Here is a 27,379-nt window from a genome sequence, read left to right as displayed (position 1 = left end):
CATTCCTCATGCTTTCTCCTAAAATTTTCTAATAACATGCTTATTTAAGCACTGCACCAGGATACTTTTCACCATGTCTATTTATACAGCGCACAGAGTTCCAGTTAAATGACCAATGGCAACATTTCAATAATTACTCAACAAATCTGGCTATTTGAATCAGTGATTTCCTGTTTTGCTCTCACTATAGGGCTGATTCAAACCTCCCCTGAAGCCAAGAGCAAAGAGATTTCAGCGCGGATCAACCCAAGGCTGCCATCTTCTGCGATCCAAGGATGAGGGGCAGAAGTGGCGCTGACTTGCCCTAGAGGCTCGTGGAAAACTCAAGGTGTCTGATCACAACAAGCACAGCACGCTGTGCGCTGCCAGGGGTACTGCTGGATGTGAACAGTAACGGGGACGGTCTCTGTAACCTAACAAGAAGAATATTATGAAGAATATAGAAGCAGCAGGTTCTCCTACAGTGATCTGACACTTCCACAGTTCAAAAATGTGGACAAACACTTGCCCTCCTTTGTGAATATTTTTCCTGCTCAGTCATACAGTAATTCTAGGTTAGTCATTCTCTTGAGTGTGTGTGGTGGGGTTTTGTTTGTTTTCCTCAATGCCCAAGTCCTCCAGCAAGGGAATGGAGCCTGAGGTGTTTCAGCTGGGTGTGAATGCCTTCACTGCTCTGCGCATTGGCACTAAAGGCAAAATTCCTCAGCTTCATTCTGTGCAACTGATGGTTTTTATACCTGTGCCTTCAATTCTCTGCCTACAATCTATCCCACAAGGTTGCAAAAACTGCAGCTGTTATTCTGAACTAGCTGTATCCAGATGCTACTTTTTTAGGCTTTGCTTTTTCTTTCGATTTTAGAGGGAAAAACAGAAGAATTTAGCATTGCAATTTTTTCTTTCTGTATCTTCTTCTTCCTGGCTTTGATAGAGTTTCATTTTCAGGGCTTTTCCTTTCACTATGAAGACATCAAATCGAACTTTCCAACTCAGCCACGTGGGTAAGGACTTATAACTGAGGTGATATTTACAAGATTAAGGGATTAAGTTTCTTGTGTCATTCCAGAAACCAGACCACCCTTCCCACCCTAACTGCTGCTCCACGTACTGCGTGTGCATGGGCCTCAGGGACTCGTGTTGCCCTTCCCTTCCTCGGCAGCGCTGAGGAGGCAGAAGCTGGAGAAGCTCAGCAGGACTCCTCCAAGCCTCCCACACGGGAGCTTCACCTGCTTGGCAAATGCCAGCACTTGCCACAGCTGCAAGCTGGGGACTTCAGTCCACAGATGAGCCAGCACTCGGCTACCTCCAGCAATATAAACTTCCCAAGAGTATATAAAGCCTTCTGGCAAACTTCCACCCCCAAAACGTTTTCCTTAAGTTCCACAAACAGCTCCAGCATGAGCCAGGAGCAGCCTCTGCCACTTCCCGGCCACAGCTGCCTTGCTTGCTGAAGATCCCCCCACCCAGCCCCACCAACTTTTCCCGAGGTGATGTCCCCAGCCTGGCTGGACCCTGCTTTCCAAATCCTAAGAGATGGACCCAAAGCACATTTAATCTTCCTGGCATCTTTCCCCAAACAGCTGAGCTTCTGGGGCTGGCCAGGATACTTCGTGCATCTCTTACTCTTGTGAATGAGTAAAACTCTCATGTCCAGGCTGTAGAAGCACAAGAGACCTGTTAGTCCCTGTTCCTGAAGCCAAACAATTTCCAAGCCATCAGTCAAACAATTGAAAATCCAAAGCGAGGGGCCGGGGAAAAGGCATTGCTTTCATTTAAAAACACCTTTCCTCTGCTTTTGAGCTTTTAAAGCATGGAAGGGCAGATACCCCCGCAGCTTTCAGAACCAGTAATTCTGTTTTGAAAGTCTTTATTTTATCTTTTCAAGAGACAATAAATCTCGAGGTATAAATTTGGAGCAGATGGAGTGGGATGTTCAACTGTCAGCTTCCATTAACAACACCGGGGCTCGCCACACACCGCAGCCAAGCCGGAGCCTTTCATCGCGCCACTGCCGGGGAAGCTGCTCATCTGAGCTGGGGTTACTGGCAGGGGAGCACGAGTCCAACCCAGATGTGACTGCAGTGATGGCCAGGCAATTATTATGTTAGGTTAGAGGATCACTCTGCCCATAAATCAGGGGATCGCAGAGCAGACTCATGTTTACAGTGGTCAGGAGTTTGCACCATGGCCACAACGGTGCGAAGCTGCCTGGGGAAGCAGTGGTGGGTCTCCAGCTTCCTCACCTTCCTTCTCTTCCAAGGCTGCCAAAAGGAAAACCGCGATGCTACCTGATGTTGTCCCACGCAGACGGGAAAGAAGCAGCCAGCTTGGATGAGCACCATCCCAGCCCTTCACAGCCTGAAGGAAGGTGACTACAGCCATTTGCAAGCAGGGCCACAGGACAGCTCCCCGGGAGAGGTGAGCTCCCTCCAGCTCCCCAGAAAAAAACAGCACAAACCTCTCTGGGAAAACCACTTGGGGTCCGAGGAAGCCCAAAGCTGCCCAGCCTCACACACTCCAGATTCACAATGGGATTCTTCAAGATGCTGAAATAATCAGGCGCACAAGGGGACGCGCGCGCACACACACAGATTCACAATTTCTTTCCTCTGTTTTTTCCCCTTGTCTCCTTAAAAACAAGTTACAGGGCAGAGAAACCATGGTATTGACTCATTACTATTCTACATCAACAATATGCAGGCAAACTACTGTGGGACTGATGTGTCAGTGAAACAGATGCAAGGCCTAGATATTTTGGAAAGCACAGCTCTGGAAGGAGAAGAGGTTCGTTTGGCGCCACAAGCTTTCTCCAAGCCTCCTTCCCTCTCAGATATTTCCTGTTTCATCACCAATGCATACATTATGCAATGCTTTCAGACTGAAGAGCAACGTGCTGCTTTTATGAATAGGAAGAACGTAGCCATGTTGACGAGAAAAACTGAACAGAGAAGGAAAAAAAAATACAGCAAATCCAGTGACTGGCCCTAATGTGAAGTAAACGGCAAGCCCGTTAAAGCACCCCATGAAAAAAAATCTCATCTTGCAAATAGGTAATGAAGTGCCATCTCTCAAGGTTGTGTACACTCCACAGCATTAATAAGAAATGCTCTGGCAGAAATTCAAGTACCACATGAAGGTAGAATTACAAGGAGGCATTTAAAGGAAAAGGAAGGAAGAAAAAAAAAAAAACATACGCAGTCGTTATGTTTCAGCTCCTACACCATTAAAGTACCTCTCACAAGGTGCAAGGGGTCTGGAAAAAGACTTCAAGTTCAGCCCAGGTGTGCCAGGGCCAGCGCGCTCTGCTCCTGGACAATCAGCACCACGGGCCTTGAAGCATCTTCACTCCTGGCTTCGGCGCTGCACCATCCTGATTGCTTGTGACAGGTGAAAAAGGACACAAGAGGACAAGAAGCGCTGGGGGCAGCCATCTCTTCCTCAATCTTGCTGAGCACAGCGTGAAGTATTTTTGAAGCACTTTGCTGGAGTCCAAAGAAGGAGGTAAGCGTGCAAAGTCAGGGTCAAACGGATTGCCTTGGCTGACGAAGATCCTGGTTAATTGGGGTTGTTTGCATAGTGTGAGAAACTCAAGTATTTCCGGTACTGGCTCTCTGTCCTTGAATCAACCAGCACAGTCTTTGCCTTCCAACTGCTTTCGGGTGTTCATTAGCCGCACGTAACCCCCTCTCCTGAGGTGGACCCACTCACAGCACTCTCATTAAAGCGTCTGGTAACGGTGACCATGAAGCGCTATCCCAGATGAAAAGGGAGCGGGAATACTTTGCAGTGAATTCAGGATGGGATGGTTTGTAAGTCAGGCAGCCAGGAACAACAGTTGACTCTGGTTAATCATTTTTCTTTCACCCCTTGCAATGTTTAGAGCTAAAATGATTTGTGTTGCATCCCAGAGCCAAAACTGGAAAGGGAAGTAAATGCTGGGGAGAATGCTCCAAGTTCCAGCAGAAGGATTTCAGAAAAATTACAGAAAATGTTCATTGTAATGTCAAACAACAACAAAAAAACAACAAACAAAAAAACAAAACACCATTTTGAGTAGTATCAGTGAAAGAATTTAGCTAAAGCAAACCCTTTTAATTCCCCCCCTACACACCCTCCCAGTAAACTGGGGAATATTATGGAGAGTCAGGGCTGTTGGTGTGCCTGCAGACTTAGGAAAGCTTTAAGAAGAACGAGATATCCAGAAATGATTATGAATAGTTCATTTAAGCCTAACTCCAAGGAATATTCTGAGGAAATCAGGATGCTCAGGAGATGAACAGCGAGTGAGTCACAGCTCTTTGCTTGCAGGCAATCGCTGCTAATCCAGCCTGTGTAGCTGTCAGCAGCCCCAGTTGTGATCTGCTGGTGGTTTGCAAGAAGTGGTTACTCACCAGCCTCCTCTGGAGCCTCCACACCACGGGAGGGAGAAGTACTTCCCTCTGCAAGTGCATTGGGTTACATCAGGCAGGACTGCTCACTTATACATTTTAACCATCACAGAAGGCCAGGTAGCCATCTTAGCCAGCACTGAGTTAATTTAACCAAATAAAAGCTCATTTGGCCACGTACAGCATCATGTAGACACTAGACATGCTTTCACCTTGCTGAGAAAGTTTAACTCTAATCTGAATATTGCCCCTCGCACAGGCTTGGCACCACGCTGCCTCTCCCTACAGGATACCAAAATTCATGATTTGTCTGCTCTGTGTATTCCCAGGCAAGCTGCTTTGCGAGCTGCCACTATTTGGCAAGGCCCTTTCCCTGCTACCAGCTGCAGCCTTTCGCTTGCTTCCTATCACAGCTGTCGACGACCTGCTCGAGCCCAACATCAGCCTTGCAATAGCAATGCTGCATCCTCAAAGTCTTTTTTTCCAAAGATTTTCCAGATCAAAAGCATCTGCTCCGAATCACTCTTTAGTTGGACACGTTGTGATGCCTGAAGTGCCCTCGCTCAGGGTTTTAGCAGCGAGGCAGCAGTGAAGGTGGCATCACCTGGTGGCTCTACAACTAACCACTTCATGGTCCAAGTGCACTGCTCACCACTTGCTCGGAGTGTTAGACGCCAAGCAGCAGTCCTGCTGCGTTACAATGGGGATGGATGCAGCACCCAGCACAGCTTCATCAGCAAAGCCTGTGCCGGACACCGCTCAGAGCCCAGCAGCGCCTGCAGGTTGTTTGGCTCCTGCTGGTGCTTTAGCTTTCCACCTCTCAGCAACAACTGGCAACAACAATTTCCTGTGGCTACGGAACACAAAAATAAATGCTGTATTTTTAATTGTGTCATCAAAAGTAGTGAAAGCAGCGAAAAAACTGTCAGAAAGCTCCATTTGCTCCGTTCTCATCGCCACCTTTTCTAACAGACCCGCCCAGCCGTAGAGGCAGCACTAAGCAAACAGACAAAACGCAGGGAGAAATTTGCCAGCACACAAGCATTGATGCCAACTGGCCGCCAGCTGATTAAGTGGAAAACACAAGAACACAAATAAAACCCACAAACTAGAAGCAACCTAGGAGATACTTGCTGACATTTCAAATGATGAGCTCCAGTTTGGCATATGGTACTCCCACACCTTGCAAAAAGATGAAAAGTTGTGTTTTTTTACTGGCAAATAACTATAAACTTTTTAATAGAGTCTGCACTCCAAGAAAGTCATCGGCTTCTCTGCTCCTTGGATGCAGCTCCGATTTTTGTTAAAAGTTACGACCTCAAGGTCTCCACGAGGCCCTGGTTACACCCATTCCTGGGCTGTCTCAGAGAGGTATCAGCTCAGGCAAGGCTTGAAGGAAGAGAGAAGGGAAGGAACATCAACAGCGCGTTCGAGATCAAGGCCTGAAGCAAAGAAAGGTTATGTGAACCCTTCTCGCTTACCCAGGAAGTCTGTATCTAGTCTGGTAACCAAGACCTGGTCTCCTAATTTCCAGTCCAACAGACTTCCTTCCAGCTAAGAAAGGTTTACAGGAATTTTACCTTCGCACACAGGCAAACCAGTAAATCTTTCACAGCAGGAGACAGCAAAGACAGATACAAGAGAAGAACGAGCAGATAATGCTATTTTAGATCCTCTTTAAGTGTATAGTGTGTTTTGTTTTTTTCTTCCTGGCCTTCCCCGACCCGCCCTCTCCTGCCACCAGACGGGCAAATAAATCCCAGCCGGCCAGCCAGACGCTGTGCACGCAGCCTGCTGCGCTGCCCGCGCGGTTATGACCCCACTGAATTTAACTCTGTCTTTGCTCTGGGAGACAGCCCGAGTGAGGCAGAAGTTAAAAGTTAATGGAAGAGAATCCAACAAATTATAGCAGTGGGGTGAATTAGCTTGGAGAGCTTGCAGGAGGCAGCAAAAGGGCAGAGAAGCCACCGCAGCCCGCTCCGCATGCTGCAAGCGGCGAGGGGCCCCCTCAATTATTACACAAGTTCTTGTGAATTATAAACTCCATTTCTCTACTTCCCATCATAAAAGCCTAACTTGCTGGAGTTCCAGCACGGTTTTGAGCTTGACAAGCTAACTGCAGGCCCAGGCTGGAATTCAATCAGTATGAATTAGTTCTGAACTGAAGAGTCACTACTAATTGACAGGCTGAGCTATCTCCCCCCGAGAGGGCAGGAATGAATAAACCCTTATTCCTTTGGTACGGATCCCACTGTCAGAGAGATGACACATCGGTGTCAACGCATTATAGCTCCACGTTGACAGCAAGAGTTGCACGTGGCCTGTCTCCAGAAAATAGACAGCATTTTAACTCTTTGGAGCTGGCATCGTGATCTCAGCAAACCTTCCGAGCCCACCAGGAGCCGGTCTCGGTACAGCCCGTGCTCAGGCTGTGGAGGTGACAGCTGGCAATGCTGAAACCTGGAACTGGCACTATGCATGTCTCTAATTACCGCTGATCTGAGACATTTACAGTCCTGCACAACAGATTGAGAATATTACCCGACAGGGCCACATTTATTTATGTACGCAGAACACGCTATCAAGTTTGAAATCATTTCTGCGGGTCAACAACCCCACACTTGGGTTCAAAGAGCACATTTTACTCCCTGCCTGTGGAACTTCAGGTCCTGCAGGTGCTGAGGAGCTGCTGCACACCTGAAGCAGCCAGGGCATCCCTCTGACGCGGTGTAAATTTGGAGTTGCTTCTGAGCTCTGCACCTGTCCTGCCAGCAGCTTGCTTCTCTGGGTGGATGAAAACCTTTCCCTCGGTAGAGGCTTTTGCAGATCTGACAGCAGTGAACATCATTTTCAGGCTTTTGGGCATCGCCACCTGCAAAGCTCAAGTAAAAGCCCACGATATGCAAGTGCCGTTGTAAAATGAGTGATTTTAAACAACAGCAACATCTCTATGAAGCAGCTGGTAACATTCCTGAAGAACTCTTTTCCTATGCAACCAACCAAACATTACACATCAGGAAACACAGTTCACGTTTTCCTTTGGAGCATCTCTTCCCAAATAGTTTTGTAGATTAATGTCACCACACACTTCTTTCAAATAAAAGTTGTGCGCTGGCTACCCAACCGATCAGCGTCTGGAAAGGACTGCTTCCACATCGCTGCACACACTTCTGCAGGAGAGAAATACGGAGCTTTTCTGCGGTCTCACAGCACACGTACGCAAACCAGGCTGTTTTAAAATAAGCCATGTTCTGAACTACGCCTAAGGACAACTACAGACAGATGAGACTTCATGACTGCATGGCACGAGATTGCTGGGACAGGAGGCTGACCCACCCACCTGCTGAATAAACCAAGGCAAGCCGAGAAGCCTGCATGACCAAGGAGAGCATCCCTTTGTGAATTGCTGGGTGTCGCTGATCACAGTAATTTAAAGGCATCTCCTCACCATACACCTGAAAAACAGACTGGTAAGTACAACAGCCAACTTAGTGCCCTATTAACTTCGGAGACATAAGGAGTTAAAGAGCTGAAGTGCAGTAAGATCAGGGCAATCAGATGAAAACAAACAAAATTATCTTTGACAAAGACTCAGTTTCTTTTATACTCAGGTCATAAAAGAAGAATGTTTAATTTCCGCATCCTTCCAATGAACTAGAATAATATCACCTAATCTGCATAATTTAGATGGGAGTTTGTATCCAAGATGAACCAAAATCACAGTGATGTAGGAAAAAATGTTCTGCGGGAATACTGCAAAGTCTAACCTTTCTCAGGGGTTGTTGCTATAAAAGACCTTCAGTATACTTGATCTCATTTACTTAAAAAAGACTGTCAGAAAGACTTGTCAGCAACTTCTTGGAAGGCAGCAGAGGGAGGAGAAGCAGCCTGTTAGCATTAGAATATCACCTACCATCTGGATGTGTTTAACATAGGATCACATATAAGATTTGGATGTAAATTTGCAGTCCTTGGTCTCATGCCCAGACAAAACTTGAACTCAAGAACTTAAAGACATGTTCTTGCCCGTGGGATGGAGCATGTTAATAAAAGCTCCAAACACTTGAGACAATTTTGCTGCATATACTCCCTTATACTTCTTTTAACAACAAAAAATCTAAGTGCATTCGAAAGAGAAAAAGAAAACTATAAAAAGCCAGTAAGCAGCCATAACTTCTAATGTAAGCTAAAGAAAAAAGGAAAAAAGGGGAACAGACGGAACTACTGCAATCCCTGAAATCCTGCAGTTTTAAACAGTCACCTTAAAAATGGATTTCTTCATGGGCACTGGCTGAAAGCAAGATCCTGATTGTCGCTCCAGTTATCTCAGTCCCCGTTTCTACTTTTGAACAGGAAGATTAACGTAAAACACATGGAGGAACAGAGAAGAAACCAGCTGCACAGCACCTCATGACAACATATTCAACGGGAGTTCCCAGCATCATCACAGCCATTGCTGTTTTCCTCCCTCTCCACCTCTCTCCATCCCTTTAGGACGACTTTCCCAACCAAACCCCTATCTGCATTTCGATCCTTGTTTTCTATAACTTAGTTTCACTAAACAAAGCCTATAAATAATTGGAACCTGGGTCTCTGCCCCAAGAAATGAGAAATACGGTTCACCTGGTCTGGCAGCTCCGCTCCGTCCTTTGGAAGCAGCAGGACTTGCCCAGCACATCGCCCTGAACCTCCTGCAGCTCTCAGATGCAGACACAAGACTGTTCTTGTCAACCATAAATGAACAGCGCAATAAAATGAGTTTATGGTAATTGATATTGTGCAAAATGAAGAATGGCAATATCCTTTCTGCAAGCCAACAGAAGCAGAAAATCAATTTCCAGCCCCGCAGATCTGGGCGTACTCCTCAGACTCACCTTCTCCTTCCCTCCTGGTAGCAGCAAAGACTCGGAGGGGGCTGAGAAAAAGCCCTCACCCCGCACCACTAATCAAAGATTCCCTACCATTCTCTTAACGCCGAGATTTATCAGCAGCACATAAAAGAATGAAGATGTTGAGTTCTGAGTGCTCTTCATAGCATATACGCAGAATACATCAACACAAAACAAGCCTAAGAGCAGGTAACTATCTTGTCGGTAATGCGAGTTTGCAAAACCCCAACTTCTTCAGGAAATTTCCCCCAGGCTTCTCCTTACGACCCCACCCACCACCTTCAGCAGCCCCAGCCAACAAACACTGGGTAGGAGCACCTCCTGTACAAACGGCTTGTTCAAGTAAAACAAAAACTAGAGCGTGAAACTTCCAGTGCATTTTTCATCAGTTATTCCTAAGTTTTCAATATTTATTGTCATCAACAACATCCAATAATAACCCAATAAAAATCAGCATGTTGCCTTTTCCATAGTGATTTCCCATATTTGTTCTTTTTAAGTAAGCAAATAGGAAGTCACAGCACAGACAAAACAGATTTTTCTGGATGGAAACAGTCATTTTGTGGTCAATTACTGTCTCTCCCCCTTGTTCTTTTTAAAGGGAGAGAAAGAAAAAAGATTTCAGACCAGAAAGAGCTAAAGATTAAAACCATAATTTAAAAAAAAAAAAAAAAAGGAAAAAAACACCCAAAAAACAACCCACAACTTTTTTTCTGCAGCTTTTAAACGTACTCATTCTTTACATAGCCAAATCTCAGTGCAGACGTATCTCCACCACCCACATAATCGGCGTGTCACTTCCCAAGTCATCTCCTGCCTGCAGTGCTGGCAGCTTCGCGCCTACACGCTTTGTCTTCCCTGCCAAGGAAGGTACCTTCCTGCCATGGGTAGGTAGCACCCAGTCAGTGCCTTGTGTGAGCCTCCCAAAGACACGTTGCTTCCTTAAATCAAGCAAAGTCACCTGGTAATAAAAGCACCACCCTTGCTGCCCTAGCTTAGGGCAGAGCCACGCACATCCTAGCGCTGTAGGCACGGCAGTGCTGTGCTGGAGGTGCTGGAAGGATGCAGGAGAGGAAATGTCTTTTGCCAACTCAGCCAAACCAGCAGGTACATCCAAAGCATGCCTGGTGAAGGGGCCACGCTGGCCTTTTCCAGTGCTGCCCTGCCCAAGCACATGAAGAAGGGCACGGTGTCTGTTGAGGAGGCCATGAGGTGCTTACTCCTCTCATCAGGTTCCACATAAGGGTGGGGAAGCTGCAGCCCCAGGAGCCCTTTTCCCCCAGTTAGCAAGAATTTTTCCCACAAGTAATTCTGATGAAAACCAGCGTGTTGTCCAGCTTCTATTAAAAAAAAATAAAATAATACTTTCTTGTTGAAAAAGGAAACGTTTTCACTTTGGTGGCCCAAGAAAAGGAGCAGTTCCATGCTTTCCAGTGTATCCTCATAATTTTTCTTCTGAAAATATAAGTTTTCCCGTTCAGAAACCCCATATCTCACAAGAATCAGGCGGCACAGATCACAGCTGAGATATGCAGTTACTGCTGGTGGCTCGTGATGGGGAATACGCTAAGCCAGCACTGTTAACCTGGTACAGCACGTGTGCATATAGCTGTGTGCCTGAGTGTGCACACCTGAACACACACACAGCTCTATTTCACAGTATGCCTGGGCTAGGATTTAGTTGGTTCAAGAGGCAAAACTCTTTTAACCAGCTCATTTGGGGCAAAACAGTTCAAACATTCGTTCTTTTACACTTCTGCTGTACCTGAACCGCCGCCTCATCGACTCCGTGGCCCTGCACCGATGAGCAAGGCGACACTGACCTACCTGGCACACAGGGTGTTCCTCCCCCCCCCTTTCTTTTTTTAAGGTGAAACAGAAGTTGCAAAAGCCTTGACAATAAAGAGATCTCCAGCTCTCTTTAGAGTAATGCAGGTGATGAGGTCTGCACTGTAAAACACGATAATCTCCAGAGAGAAGTTTCAGAGCAGCAACTTTGTTCTGAAGTCAGCAGGTAGCAATGCATTAGTGTAATGCAAGGTTTATTTTGAATCATTTTAAGATCCTGAGAGAAGTACTCTGTGTAGAGTCTAGTACTATGACAATATTAAGCAAAATCAGGAACCTTCTAGATGTCATTTAAACAGCAATATTCCTCAGGTGATCCACAGCGCTCATCTCATCTCCGCAGCCAGCACAGGTTACTGTCTGTGCCAGGGTGTGCGTGTGCACATGCTATCGGTCAGCGTGTGAGGATGTGTGTCAAGCTGCACTCTTCCCCTTTGCATCCACATTATCCAGTTTCACGCTGTTATCATTTAGCTTCCCTCCAACCCGGTGCTAATCTTGCAGTCAGGCTGCACTCAAAGCATTCGTGGAAGATCAGCGCATTTATCATGTATTTAGGCACTCCTCAGCATCCACGAGGACTCAGCCTGCAGCACACTTACCAGCTACAAAGCAACATTTGATCATCTCCTAGCACATTGAAAGCTCTCTGAAAATAAACAGAGTGCAATGGTTTACAACCACCCGGCCCCTGTTCCCGCTAAAGAACGCCGTGTGAAATTCACTTGTTCTTTCCAAACTGTTATTTAGCCACGAGCAAAGCCGGCTAGATGTACCCAAGTAATTAGTTGCGACACACGGTCATCTTGCTATCCAGACCCGTTTAATCAAATTGGCTTTCACTAATTCCCAGCTACACTGCAGGCAGCATACATAGAGCCACTAACGTCCTTCCCTCCCCCAGAACAGGTTAAGTGCATCATGTAACTTCCCTTCTGCTGCTGCACGCTGACATTGGAAAGCTTTCCTGAATCGGGACACTGCAATCACTAAAATCATGACAGTCAAATTGAACCAAGCCTTATTCTGGTGAAGACCCTGCCTGGATTTTAATTTCCATTTATTTTCATTCCAAGCAGCAGCAACCTAGCTCTGCTCCACGCTATTGGGCAGACTTTAATTTGCAAAGCAGAGAGCACTGCTAAAAAGACAGACAAAAATGTTCAAAGCATCTAAGATTCAAAGGATTTGCTCTAATCACAAAGTACATCAACTCCCCCCCCCCAATAAATTAATTGCACATGAGATTCTACATCATTTAGCTGCTGTTGTCTTTGACATGCAGATTTGTGCCACAAACAAAGCCTTTCGAAAATGGGATTGTTTTCCATCCTCCAAATGAGTCCTTGTATTTCCTGATTTATCTTGATATTAAATAACAATAATTTTCTATTGTAAAGTTGTGCTTTAAGAACATTTAACAATTTATCTTTGCTACTGAATGATAAGAGACTGCACAAATCAATTGCAGTCCCTCTGTTTCATAAAACATAGCTGAGATTTCAAAGGCACAAAGGGACAATTAAACAGCCTACACTCACTCAAAAATAGCTATTTGTGCCTTTGAAGTTTTCTTCCTAAAGGAAATGGCCAGAATGAATGAAGTTAGGAAGGCTCCTGTATTAGCATGACTTCAACATTCATGTGTAGTTACAGCTTGCTCTCTCAACCTCAGGATGTTCACTCCCTCCAGTTGACTGAATTAAAATACACCGGAGTCGGTAACATTCCCTTCTCACAAGGAAAAGTTCTCCCACAGAACAGACGTGGCGTGTCTCAAAATTACTACATCAAACTAAACATCAGAAACCAGCTAATTATTTCTGGTCTATCAAACAACTACAGGACGGATTTTTTTTTTTTTTTGACTTCAAAACTACAGGCAGTAAGATTAAGAGAACTAGAAGAAACCTATCAAATGTCAAACATTGACTGCCAAGATATCAAAGTTGGAAAATTAAGATGTGTTCTAGTACAAACTCATTAAAAAATAAATATTTCTGATGACCCTATTAATACCATTAGGGGGAGAAATAAGAGAAAGGAAGTGCAATCTGTAAGCAACCTGAGTAATCCTGAGCTTGATGGCAACAGAATCTTATAAAATATGAAAATATGCATCATTACGAACCAGCTGTAAATTAATGGGTCATAAAATAGCTTTTGTTTATTTCATGAGATAAAATAAGAGGCGTTTGTGAGGAACAAAGTCTGATTACCTATCTCTGCTTCTTATCCTACAAGTACATATGAACTCTTGTCAGTACAGACACTTGGCTTTCTTATATAATTAGGACGTAGGAAGCCTATTACTAGGACACCTACGTAAATATTAAATTAGGACATTTATTCTTCTCAGTCATTACAGTTAAGTCACCAAAAGAAATCCTTTGCATCAACAAATTAGCATTAATCAAACTTGCAGTAAATTAAAGCAGCTGCACAGACGTGTCGCTCTCACAGAGGTATTACTTTAACTCTGAAAGTCAAGAGCAAATAAATAGTTTTAAAGACCGTTAAATATTTTAATTCTCATTTTAATATTCCCATTCAAGGAGAATCCCACAGGAAGCTTGTCAACACACAAAAAAAAAAAAGACAACTAAAACACCAGCACGTAAAGAACAAGCACATTATTTGGTCTTCCTAGCACAACACCCTGGTATTAAAATACGGCGCCTACACAGCACGCTGTCCTCTGCTCCTTCCTCTCACCACCGTCGGGATTGCCAACCAGTGGACTTACTGCAACAAATAACCAGCGTCTAAGGAGCTGACTTAGCCACTTCAAACTATCACTTGTAAGGACTTTATACGAAAGAAACTGCTTATGCGTATCCATGAGACAAACTGGGTTGAAGCAGACGGCATCACCGTGGGTCGGTGCTCTCAGTACAGGAGAAATTGCTGTAATGAGGGCAGGGGGATTGGAGAGGCAGCTCGCAGCATCTCTTCCCAGTCACCAGGTCAGGCACTGGTTTCTGCAAAAGGGGTTAGCCCAGCCCCTCTGAACACCGCAGATTTTGGGAGACTGACAAAGAGCCCCGGGGCACTTAGCTCTCCAGCTCTGCACAATAAATTGGCAGATGCTGCAGGCGCTCCCTTCGTTCTAAGGGATGTTTTGTCACATAGCCAAGGCTTCATCCGCTATCTGTTCATTTTTCATGAATAAATAGATAGTGTTTTGTGGCTTGATAAACACAATTTCGAGATCTCGTCCTGTCTTTACTTCCAAAGAAAATATTCTCAGCAAAAGGAGAGCTTTGTGTATTTATTCAGCTAACTGCGCAGCACACGGAAGAACTCCCCAGTATGTCAGCAAAGTACGATTTTAGAAACGGGAGCACAGGATCGCTCTGGTGAGCTGAGTGCTGGAGATAAGCTCAGTGTAACATTCCCAGCTAAAACCAAAGGCTTTGGTAAGGTGACAAATGGGAATGTTATCTAGTATTTTTACATTATACACCACAATCCCTACCTCAATGTATCATTATAAGCTGCTGCTGGTGCATTGGATATGCTGCAAAGAGATCCAGTGCTGAAAAGAAGTTCCAGTCCAAAAAGCACGGAAACCCTGTGAAAACTTACTGATGTGCTTCCAGCAGAACTAACAGCCTCCCACTGCCAGCAAGCACTTCCTCTCTCTCCGGGTTGGACGCGGTGAAACAAAGCAAAATCAAAGCATTTAAAATAGCTCAGACCCAGCTCGTCTGCCTGCATCCCCACAGAAAGGAGGAGGAACCCCGAGGCAGCCCAGGAAACCAGTCCAGCTTCGCCCTGCAGCCACAGGGAGCCGACGATGACACCCTGCCCTCCCACGTAAGCACTGGTAAATGAAATGCGTGTAGGCTCCAAGTGTAACATCAGATTGTTTGCCTCTTAGCAAGCGTCTTGTGTTACAGGACACCGAACAACTGGTGCATTCATGCTTGCTACCACCACGATGCTGCAGACCTGCAGAGGTTGCCGTGCCTGGATTCGCTTCCACGGTGAGCAAGGTTTCTGTGAGGGGCCTCCGCTTCAGCTCCGTCCTGCAGAACTGGGGCTGCAGCTGGGAAACGCTGCCTGGGGAACGCGCTCGATCCCGGCGCGGCTGGCACTGCAGCAGGCGGAGTCGCCTGAACTGACGAGAAACTTTTCCTTTCTGAACCGCGCTATTTCCAGTCAAGCACTCGCAACTATTTAAAGATCCAACCAGCTGGGCCCCGTCTATACGCGATTAAACTCCTGCCTGTGCAAAACCAAAGGTCACCGAGCTGGACTGCTCCGTGGCAGGGAGCAGAGAGCGCGCTGCCAGCGGGACGCTCCCGGGGGAACCTGCAGCTCCGCGTTTCATGCCTCGGGACACCTCCTGCTTCCATCAATTCCGGCCGTACGCTGCAAAGCACATCTACCTTAATCAGTTTCTCGTGGAGAACAGAAGGCGACTGGGTAAATACCTCAGCTGGAGCAAAGCACTGGATTACTTGTCGCTCAGCATGGCTGTGCGATTTTAAAGGCAAGACCGGCTGCAGGATTTTACCTGTTGTTATAATTAGGCTTCGCCCATGACACAGCTTAATTGCATTTGGCTTTGTGTACACACTAGGACGAGATCTATATTTAATAAACTCTGTCATAACACTTTGGTCAGGAAATTGCTCATTGTAGACAGACTTATCATAACTATTTATGGCTTAGCTTCAACAAACTCTACAGAATACAAAGAGCTATACCAAGAAAAACTAAACAAAACACGTTTATGCTGGTAAAGCAACGCTTCTATCAGGGCTTGCATCACCACAGGGTGCTAAAAGCACCCCACACATCTCTCCTACCTGCTGTTGCTGTGTGACCCAAATAACGAGTGCACACCTGGCCAGGGTACGGGGCAAGCCCTACCCCAAGGTGCTTCCAAATTACAGCAAGAATTACAGAAGGAAAAGGAAACATTACCTTTATTCTGCTCTGTTTTTGGGAGAAGGCCACAGATAAAGTGGATTGGTCAAGGTGACACCAAAGATCTCTAGCAGAAGTGAAAATAAAACTACCTGTTCAGCTCGCTCAGGGATTCAGCCACCAGACCTAACTTCTCTGTACTGTCAGAGTGCAATTTTAAGGGCGTACAATTTTAGCTCTATACATTTTATTTTAGGAGTCCTCTTGTATCAAGAGGAACGCCTGACATTCATTCACAGTGTAGCATAGGAGGGCTTTGAAGAAAAGATAAATTATCTCAATAAATGATGAATCACTTGCAAAACATCCTTCCCGTCTCCAATTTCATTGGGAGACTCAACCTTCCTACCAGTCAAAATAACAGTGCATGCGTGTTTATGCTCACGGCAATGTGTTTTACACCAGAATCTAATCTTGCCAATGGCACTGTCAACAACCTGGGGAAACAAACCAACAAACTTTCCAAACATAACAAGCACCAACACACAGAAGGCTGAATGTGGAGAGATGGGGGGACTTGTCTGGAAGAATCCCTGTTGTCAGATCGTCCGCATCATGAAACAACTTGCCATCTCCAAGAAACACAATAAAACAGTTAAATTCCCCTCCAACAATTCCAGAACATTTTTTTTTTTAAGCAAGCAAACAGAAAAATCCCGAATCTGATCGTATTGGTGGGTGAGAGTGGGCTGAGCAGATGGGGTGATGCAGGGAGGAGCCCCACCGCCACCAGGACGGGATGGTTCTCCTCTGAGAGATGAGACCTGTCAGCAGAGCAGCTGCCAGACGACAGGGCTGTGCTCGATCCAGTCTGGCTTGGCCACCAGAACATGCCAGAACGACGGGTAAGCACCCTATTACGAGAGCAAGGTCTTTTACAAGCCGTAGGCAGCTGCAAGGGTGAGCTGAGTCAGGTGGCGATGCTAACACCATGCACCCTGTCCCACCTGCCCAGTAAGTCTTGCAGACAGCTCTGCAGTTTCGGGTCAATTTTACGCGACGCAGCTTCTGACCCATCTCAGGATTTCAAGGCCACCATGTCACCTAGGGATGGGGCTGAGATTTCTGACGGCTGTGATTAGAAAATACTAATAGGCTGCAAATTCTCCACTAAGGTCAGAGAACAGTTGCTCTAATTGCCTCCAGCCTGAGAAAACGATGCGGCACGCTGTAGCCACCGGCTGGTCTCTGGGACAGTATCTCAGTATTGCAAGCAACTCCCCTCATTTATCCAGCAGCAAGAGGATAAAGCTTGCAGTTCAACACAGCACCCGAAAAAAAACAGGCAAACATGCTACCCCTCCTCTGACAGCCATTCGCATGCTGCTTTGCCTTAAAGCGGTGCGCTACAGAACACAAGGATGCAAAACCAAACCCAAACAAGGTCCAAGCCCCTTGGCAGCCTGACTAAAGCAGCCGTCAGAAACGGGTGGGATCGGGGTGTGCACAGCACCGCACGCACCTCCTTTCATTTCCCCCTGCCAACACAACGCCAGCTCTGCTGGAGCTGGGTGCCTTGGAGGCTTCGTTCACATGCTTGGATCATTTTTATCTGCCAAGATATTCTCAAGCTATTTCTTTCTGGAGCGTCCTGAAAGGAATATATCAAGCCATAAGGATTTTTCTTGAGGATTGAGGTCTACTTCAAAATACCACTGAAGTCAATGCAAGTCTTTTAACATTGTTAAGCACTAGCTTCAGCCTGTTGGTAAGAACACGAAAAGAAACAAAATGGTTGCACACAGCTTCTCGAACAAACTTGTGCCTGTCCTCTGCAACCTATTCCTGGGACCTCAACACCGTGAGGCTTAAAAATCTCCTCCCCTCGGGTCACGTAATCGCCAACAGAAGGCATTTGTGAACACACTTACAAAACGCACCGTGACACGCACCAAGACAGAGCGATGCCGGGCTGGGTCTGTGAGAGCACCACGGTGGTTCCAGTGACCCGGAGTCTCACACCTACGTTCCTCTTTTTCAGATGCTGCTCGAAAAAGAGTCAGCACCTGCCTAGAGCCTGCACACAGTTGTTTAAAATCCACAGATAGAGCAGAGAAATGGGTTACAGCTGCTTTACTGCAACCATGCTCTGGGCACGGTCACTCAAACCACTAATAGGTGCCAACAATACCATCTCACCTGCCACAGAAACCTAGGTCAACCTCAAATCCTAGCGCCTATTTTTATTTCCAAAGGCTGCAATAGTCAATGCGCGTAACGATGAAACAGCCTATTAAAACAAACTACTCGGAAACATTTTCTTAGAGCTTCATTAACTCAGTATTAAACCAAATTGGGGTGTACCAAGCATATCTACAAGGTAGAAATTACATTTGCATTTTAGTGACACTAACATCACGTAGTTGGGCCGCAGACTGCCACCTCTACCTAGAACAGGAGTGTCCCTGAAGTTGATGGAAGCTCTTAGATGAGGTCTCTGGCTCTCAGGGCACAACTTCGCAGGGATGCTCGGAGAAGTCAACTGGCAGTTTAATGTATGAGCTAAAGAAGATTAGTTAAGCTCCATGTGGATGCTTTCCTTCAAAATTAAAGTGACTTTAATATGATTTTGTTACTTAAGTTTGGAAGTGAAGTAAACTAAATCGAATTAATCCACTTTAATGCTGAAGAAAAGCATCCACACAGAGTTTTGATGCAGTGCGACAAGCCGCTTTAAAAATTAACTCGAATCAGTTTTCCCATGCATCCATTTGTTCAAAAACTCTAAGAAGGCTATAGTTCTAAAAAGTATCCATCCAATTAAATGAAATTCCACTTTATCGAAATGACACAATTCTTCTTGCTACTGTGAAGAAATCGCTGAATATTCGAGCGAGCTCCTCTATGGAAAAAAAAAAATAGTCATCCAGCTTCAGAGGAAACTATTTTGCTGCAACATTTCATACTGAATTATAGCAAAGGACTACAAAAACCCTCTCACCTCTTTCTAGGAAGCATTTAGTGACATCCAGCAGGGTGTCAAACCTGCTTGGGGGCAGGTTTGAAGTCCTTTTTGGTTTTACTTTAAGGCAGAGCAACCTCATATTCAGCAGAGGGCATGTTCCATATCTACTAACACAAGGCATACTTGCAGCTATGAAGACCTCCAGCATCTTCCATAGCCTTCCACGCAAACTAATTCAGGAAAGCCAATTAACAGTGGTTAAATCATTAGCTAACAGCTCAGAGGAAAAAGACAAGGCAGTTAAGGAAAGCTGAAAGGATGATTCAACATAGAATATCTGCAGTGTACTGTGCCACTCAACGCTGCTAATTCCTGCTGACAGAGAAAGAATTGGTGAAGATGAATCCAGAACTGAAGTAACCTCTAAGGCTTCACAAGCATGGCTTACTTTTTTTTCCCCCAAACCGTTTTACATTCCAGTCAAATACCTTCCCTTCTGTCCCGTTCATCCAGGTGTGCAGCCAGCATTACACTGCGAGCCAGACGCAGCTCACGCCCTGACCCAGCACCCAGCAGAATGGGACCAGGCCTGCCCTTACTGTGACCATCGCCCCCTCATTGTGACACGCTGGGGCGTCACCAAGGAGCGGGGCCCAGCACCCCATCGGTAGGTACGTCACAGCAGTCTGCACTCTAATTTTTCCCATAACAGCCAGATTCAAAAACAAGCCGTCGGATGGATGGATTGCTGGATTATTCTCAGTGCTTCGACAACTGCCCCCTGGAGTCTGAGAGATGTTAGCAGCACTTACACCAAGTGAAGTAAAACCAGCTGGCTTCAGAAGATTTGAGCACCCAAAATAACAGTAAAAACCAAACTGGTGGTTTGTGAGCTTCTTTTCTTTAGACCTTCCTGGCTCCCTGAATTACGAACAGGGGGCAATTTCAGCTTAGCAGCAGTTTAAGAGTAAACGTTTAGGAAGTGGCAGATGCATGCTCAATTACAACATGTTTGAAGTAGGTCTCCAGATCAAAAGGAAAGAAATGTTACACAAAAAGAGGAGAGAGTTGATCTAAAGCTGCAATTAAGAACACAAACTCAAGGGAAAGAGTTGTTTGAGCTGGTAGGGGAAACATTATACACAGAATTAAGATCAGTGTTATAGTTTTAGAAATGAAGAAAGCAAGCCAGATAAGAAGCAGCACATAATAATCGAGTATTTACACAGCTGTAAAACATCTACCAGGAGAATTGCAAGTACATGTGTCTGGAGTCGTGGCAGGGGAAATCTTCTCCACCTGATCCTGCACAGCAATTTGCTTTATTGCCTGGTTGCTCTTGGTTCCTACAAGAGCACCAGGAAAGGTTCATCGATTTAAGCGGTGTCAATCTGAAATGAGTAAAATAACTATCTAAACTGCCAGTTTATATAAAAACATGTGTGCATGCACCAGTAAGGCTCATGAAGCTTAATAGAGGAAACTATGAACTTAAAACCTAAAACAAAGAAATGGAGAAGTACAACTAACAGGCTGACCAGTTCTTTCATTACATAATTGGTTCTGGCTTATAAGCAGGCATGTTTGTTTTTATCAAGTGTTTACTTATGAATAACTTATTCTTTTATTAATTTATTATGTTTAATAGAGACATGAAAAGCACTTTAAACTTACTCAGATTTAGACTCGTAATAGCCTTAGAAATTACTAGTTACTGCTGTGTTTAGTACTGTTCTTTAATACTTAATTTTTTTATAAAAGCTAGCAATAATATTCAACACACAGATGAAAATAAAATTAAAATTGCAGGAGATAAAGTACAGACCTACTACAGCCTCTGCCTCCTAGTCTCAGCAGCATCAGCTGACACTGGGGCTAAGTATCGCTACTCATGACCATAGCATTCAGCCGGGGGAATTGTAGCAGTTCTCTCACACTGAGTTAGCTCTTCCCAAGCTGATAGCACAGAAATGAGTACCAGTGGAGAATACATCTACGGCATCAGCCACTTCACTCTTTGCCACTTACAACAATGCAGTAAGAGTTTTTGGCAAATGCTGAACACACGCAAACTACTTCAGAAGGGGGCAAACACTCAGACCCCCTTGGCTTTCGTAGAACAACTGGGGTGCGTCAGAACAAGTTCATCTGCACAAAAGTGGGCACAAACTTCCTACTACAGTCACAACCAAAATTATAGGGATATTTTCCAACCTACGGACTTGATCTCCTCCTTCACTTTGCCCCCTGTTCTCAGTACCTGCCATAACTAGGAGACGTTCCTGTGGTGTCCTACTCCCCCTTCCACCACCCCGCAGGCACAGCAGAGGGAGAAGGAAGCCCTGCTGCCTTGCAGATTTGGTACACAGCCCCACGATGCTCCGAGAGGAGCTCTGAAATTCCTTTTCCTACAGCCACGCTCTCTCTTCTTGGTCCCAAACCCAAGAGCAGGAAACATATGCTGGGACAGAGAGCAAGAGCTAAGGCACATCCCAGCAATCTCGAGGAAGCAGGTGGTTCCTCACAGATCGCTGCCAATTCTCATGTCTTCAAGAAGCCGGCGGCCTGGGTGCAGCAGAGGCATAATCAGTCCCTAAATATCCCAGCCCTTGCTTCTGCACACTGCTCAGCCCACGCACGGCACAGCCTCCGTTCCGCTATGTCTGGTGACACCACAGTAGCGAAGAGGTTGGAGACGCTCACGTTTCCTGTTTTTATTGTTCAGCACGCTCTGGCAGCGATATGCTTAAAAACAACCAACTCGGGTCATTAATCACATCAACAGAGAGCTGGCTAACAATCTGTTTTAACTCAGTTGGCAACTGATGGCTGTCTACATCTCTGAATTTGCGTAGCCCCGACTAGTTTTAATCAGCCGCACAGCCATTAAGCTGTCCGCGTTCTCCAAACGAAGGAGGCAAGTTTTGGGAGTTCAGCTGGAGATGTGAATAGCTGCAGTCACTTGCTCTGAGCACGGCTGCGGAGAAGACTCCGCATCTGTCACTCAGAAGTCGCTGTTTCCTTCGGCATTGCTGCCAGTAAGTGCTCTCTCTGCAGCGCTGTTGAAAAATGAAAGCCAAAGGGGAACAAACACAGGCAAGTGGACATCCAGATATGGTAAAATCTTGGGACCTTGAACACAGTCCAAAAATTTTCCCTTTGCCAACATGAAAGCACATTTTGAGTTAAGGCCAGAAAGCTAAGAGGACAGCTCTGTTCAGTGACCGCATAGCGTGTCTGTCACTCTCCAGATAAACACACCTTAAAAGAAACAAATTAATGAACTATTATAAGCTACTAGTAATAACGAAGACTAAAATAACTATCCAAAATACTAAGTTACTCCACCTTACCAAGAAGGCTGTGCTGCAGGACTGTGACCAAATAGCTCATCTGCTTCCAAACATGAGGCACACAAGCTAGAAATAAACAAGTCCTAGATACGCATCGCTGTCACAGACACCACCCAGTCACTCTGTGGTTCCTCATACACTAAGCTCATTTCTGAGTCTTTATTTTCTTTCCCTTTCTAGGCATCAAGAGACCAAAGGGAAACGATCCAGCCTGCCAGCTCCCATTAGGTACATTAGCACTTGTCCTTTACTCACTCTGTTTCTTACCTTAGTGCCTCCTGGCCATTCTCTCTGTAGAATGAAAACCATCTACATCCTGTGTTGAGCTACTATTTTTTTCTGAGAGAACACTATTCACATGCTTATTCACATCCATTTTCATTATTATATTTATTTAAGCAATGAAGTGCAGATGGGGAGAGACTTAAATGGTCAGCATCTGGACACTGGAAGCTTCACTTCAGCCACTGAGGGCTTCCTAGAGGTAAAATTACCTCATGTACACATGAGCTGGACTTACTATATCCTGACCGTAAGAGAGAAGTGTTTTACTTAAAGTTGCTTTCATCTTTCATGTGTAAAATCCAAGAACTGCATAAGAATAATACTGCTGCTCTGTGACCAGCAAGTATATCACAGGCCATAAAATTCACAGGGTCAGCCTCTGCTTTTATGACCAGTTTCACAGTCTCACAACATGTTTGAAGGCAAGATGGAAATAGGATGCAAAATAAACACAGAATCCTTGAAAACAAGCATTAATCAGCCAGTCACAGTGGAAGCATGTTTTGAAGTCGCAACAGCAATGCTTCTCATAGTATGAATACAAATGTTTTTGTTGGAGATTAGCTGGGACTTCTGGGGATCTTCAGGTTAAAAGAAAACTATGCAAATAATTCCAATCACCATGCAGATACGTAACACGTGCAATAAGCTGTCCCCCTTAAAAACAAGGAAAACTACCCCATTTTAATGTTGCAGCATTGCAAGGATCAGTCACTAAGTACACAAAAGTAAACTACCAGAACTGTAAATATTTTATAAGAGCATCAGCCAAAAAGAAACAACTGTTAAAAATAACTTGTAAATTTGCATATAGTTGAGCCACGACCAGAAAAGGCTGCATTCAAAGTCTACCTAGTTTCCTACCATCCTTACGTAATGCCATCATCTGAAGAAATTTCTCAGGTCATCTAAGGTCTTCCAGAATATAACATTAATTTTCAATAAACAGCTCTGCTAAAGTTAGCTCTTCAAACCTTGACAAGACAGCACGCTTTTCTCCAGTTTCTAGGCCACAAAGAGCAAGCTGCCTTCCCATGAGCTCTCCGTTGTCATTGTTTGCCCAAGGAGAGTTCCCATCCCTGGCATGGCCATCACCTGCAGCTCCCTCCTGCTCACCAGACACACAACATGCACCAGCAGCCCTCTTCAGCCCTGAAAACTCTAGGTGTGGGGAGCATAAAAGTGTCCTATCAATCCCTTATGATCCTTCTTCCCACCTGAACGGTCAGTGCTAAGGGCATGCAGTCTCCAGAGGGCTCCCCCAAATTTCCAAGAGGCTGTGCCATGTGCTTATGCCAGCCCAGGCAGAGGTACAGCTTCTCAGGCAGGCTGGGTAGCTCTGGCTTGGCACCAACTAACCATGTCTTAAATCCTGTATCTTCTGCTACCAACTCACCAGAAATTGGGCAGACACATTCCACAGCAGTCAGCAGAAAGCACAGCCAGAGAATTTCTGTGCTTACAACAAGAGCAATTTCTTAGAAACCCTCTGAAACTCAGTGCTATATAGTTTAACTCATTTCAGGTGCTCATCAGCACAGGTGATAGCAATACAGCACTTGAGTCTTCTCTCAAGCACAGAGGAACAGGCTTGGCTTGCCTTTATTGCCTTTGCCATAAGCACTCTAAGAGAACAATTTACATAGCTGGGAAGTTAATGGAAACGTTGAATTAAGTGATATTACTGAATATTCTCAGAAATGAGAACTGAATTAGCAAGTGCTAATCTCTGAACTGAAACCCCAGTTGTACCAGAAGCTGTGCTCATCAGTGGAAGGAACAGCTACATCGCTCAAACCCTATGCATCCAGCCAGCCTGAAGGTCAGATGCTAAGTACATTTTGCTCATTAGCAGTCATTTGAAGAAATTGTCCATCCAATAATTTGAAAATGTACACACTTGATTCTCGGTAATAGCTGATGTTCAGTTCTTAAAAAGGGAAGCAAGCTGAATTCACTCAAAAGCAACAGCCTGGAGTGACTTACGAGCATACAGGAGGCCTGCAGGTGCTCAGAAGATTTAGCAACCAAGCAGGGGGTTGCAGGGCCCACAGGTGCAAGCAGTATTTATTTCCAAGATTGTCTTTAGAAACTCGTGCCTCATAACCATGCATGTTTGCTCAGGAAAATGGGCAGACAACGCTACAGGTTTAAGCATTATCACACTGGCAAAAGGGGGTACCACCTCCGCATTCATGAAGTTTGCTAGGAAAAGTCTTCTTGTTTTTCAGAAGCACCCCATGAAGGACTTCACTGGGTCTGCTTGAGAACCTGGCAGCAGTAAACCATCCCAACAGGGCCAATGTCTGAAAGCAATGAACAAGTAAATGAAATCCAGGAGCATTTTAGGCCATCCCTAAAACAACCAGGCCCACCTCAAGGTCCTGCCCACCCATAGCTAAGTTCGCTGCCAGTGAGGTCTGGAGCCCTTCTAGCTGTACAAATGGCATCTTGAAACACCTGACACTGCAGTTAGAATGGGACAGCCTCATAAATCTGCTCACTTCATACTTTGCTGGTAAGTGCTGTGTTGTGAGCATTTGCTTCTGAGCAAGTGAAATGTCTCCAAAGATAAAATATTATCTTAAAATGTTACACTTAAGTCTTACATCCATATAAGATCAGGATCCATGCTTTGTTTTGTTTCTGAAATGCATGCTGTTGTGCCCCCACAGCTCACACGAGAGGCAGTAACAGGGTTAATACAGGATTTTCGGTGCTATAGGAGAAACCCCAATATGAGAACCTTGTATGTTGAGTGCTTACGTTTCTGCTTACATGTTGCCTTAACACTATGGTGGGTGGGTTGTTGTTGTTTGTTTTGTAATTTATTATCCTCTCACCTTCAAATCTTCCTAGCTCTTACCGTATCTCACTACAAATCCCCAGATGCAGGAGAGCAGATAGCGTTCCTCCAGAAACCAATCTGTCTTCCCCCCGCCCCCGATAGTAATGCCACAGCAAACACCACTTTGACACAGGCTGAGTACAAGTTATTTAACATCACCCATGGTAGAAGACGACAATGAACTATAAATGAATTTGATCCCTTCACACCTTCTTTCCTTTATTCTCCTCTGCACTGAAGCTAATACCCAGAGCTGCATGTAAAAATCACTTGGCAGCTGAATGGCTCAAGCTGCCAAGTTTGGGAATTATTCTTTCCCATCTCGGCAACAGTAGCAGGAATACTATCGTGTTTTCTGTCCGTTTCTGGCTATCCCACCGAGAATCGCTGCATTCAGTTGTCTGTGGATGCTTGATGTGCTTCTAGCAGAGGGGGGGGAAAAAAAAAAAAAAAAAGCAAATCTACTCCAACAGTTTTCCTGTAACTGGAAAAAAATAATATTGTCTTGCTACAGGTTAAATTTAAATGTTAATTAGAGCATATGAAAGACAACTGTCCTATGTTTTAATCCACATCAGCAGCCACAATACTGAGCAGGCTGTAAGCACTGCTTCTGTAGCTGTGGAGACGCTCAGGAAGGTGTCATCCGTGTTGGCATCACGGATACTTCTGAAACTGGATCCCAGTCTCATTTCTACCAAGTGCCATCAGTTTATATCTCATCAGACAATTTTCTTAGAAAATAAGCATGCTGGACTGATTTTCTACAGCTCCACACACGTTTTACTTTTTATGGCATTCACACCAGTTCTCGCCCTGCACTATACATGACTAAGTTACAGGTTAGAAGTTACACTTCATTTTAATTCGCATCCAGGGAAATTAAAGAGGAGGTCCCAGGACTCAGTCAGTCACTGCAGTCAGGTGAGGGATGCTGACAGCCACGAGCAAAAAGCAGAATCTGGTTGAAGCTGCAGGGCTGAGAAGATGCTGCCACCTTCCTCCCCCCACTCACCCTCCAAACCAAAGCCAAGCCTGTGGCACCCGAGCCCAGAGCCTCCTAATGGTGCTTACACAAATCACAGACAGGAGGTTTGGCAGATGTAGCTCTAAAAGCCATTACTCGTGTGCTACAGGACATTCACAGCCATAGGCTAAATCCAGTTGAGAGCATGGAAAATCCTCTATTTCATTAAGCCGTGAGGCAGCACTGGGCAGAACGCGAGTCTGCTACGGTTGTCACTGCAGGAAAGCAGGGAGAAGCACTACCCCAAAACAGTCATTTTATGGACAAGAGTAAATCCATTTGTTGTAGTGGCGTTTCTTGGAATTAGGCACTGCAAGGAACTGACAGAAATTAAAAGAAATACCGCAGGAATTACTTCTTAGCAATTAAAGTGCTAGAAAGAGGCACAGAGTAATATTTTCCCCCAAATATTTACTCTTCACGCCTTTTTCCTTGGTTTCAGTTTTGTTTATTTTCATTCCAATGTAATAGATGAAATATTTTACTTTGCAGTATAAACAATGTATTAGATACATCAAATGCTGCACTAAGTGGGCCAAAACAACTTGGAGATAACATGCATTCCTCACTGCTACTATTATGATCTTCATATGACAGCACAATCTCGCAGTTCACAACGTAGTGCTGAGATTTCCCAGCTAGCCGGAGGGATAAAAGCAAACCTGAGTCTTCCCATTCATTACGGCACCCAAACAATTTGATTTAATCCCGACTGGACCATTCATTCCCAAGGGCTCGACAACAATATCACATACATCTCTACAATCTGTCTTCTGCCTGTGTGGCAGCTAGGCAGTTCATTCAAGAAATGCAGCTTTAATTGAGTCCATCAGATATAAAAAGCAATTTTCACAATAACAACCAATTACTCAAGTCAGCTTCTCACAAACCAACGTTAACC

At 45.1% G+C, this 27,379-nt stretch overlaps 1 protein-coding gene and 1 long non-coding RNA gene across 11 annotated transcripts in view; both read right to left on the bottom strand.

Annotated features, from left to right (window-relative positions):
- Nucleotides 1–24,210, bottom strand: part of LOC137853255 (uncharacterized) — a 40,349-nt gene extending 16,139 nt beyond the window's left edge. The window contains exon 1 of the long non-coding RNA XR_011094356.1: nt 24,000–24,210. This is a non-coding gene — a long non-coding RNA (uncharacterized lncRNA). The remainder of the gene's footprint in view (nt 1–23,999) is intronic.
- The window catches only part of PLCB1 (phospholipase C beta 1), a 376,130-nt gene that overhangs the window by 312,147 nt on the left and 36,604 nt on the right, over nt 1–27,379 (bottom strand). The window lies entirely within an intron of this gene.

Source organism: Anas acuta, chromosome 3 (assembly GCF_963932015.1).
Source record: "Anas acuta chromosome 3, bAnaAcu1.1, whole genome shotgun sequence".
NCBI classification, from domain to species: Eukaryota; Metazoa; Chordata; class Aves; order Anseriformes; family Anatidae; genus Anas; species Anas acuta.
Note: the sequence above shows the minus strand (reverse complement) of the source record. Positions and strands in the feature narration are given on the sequence as shown.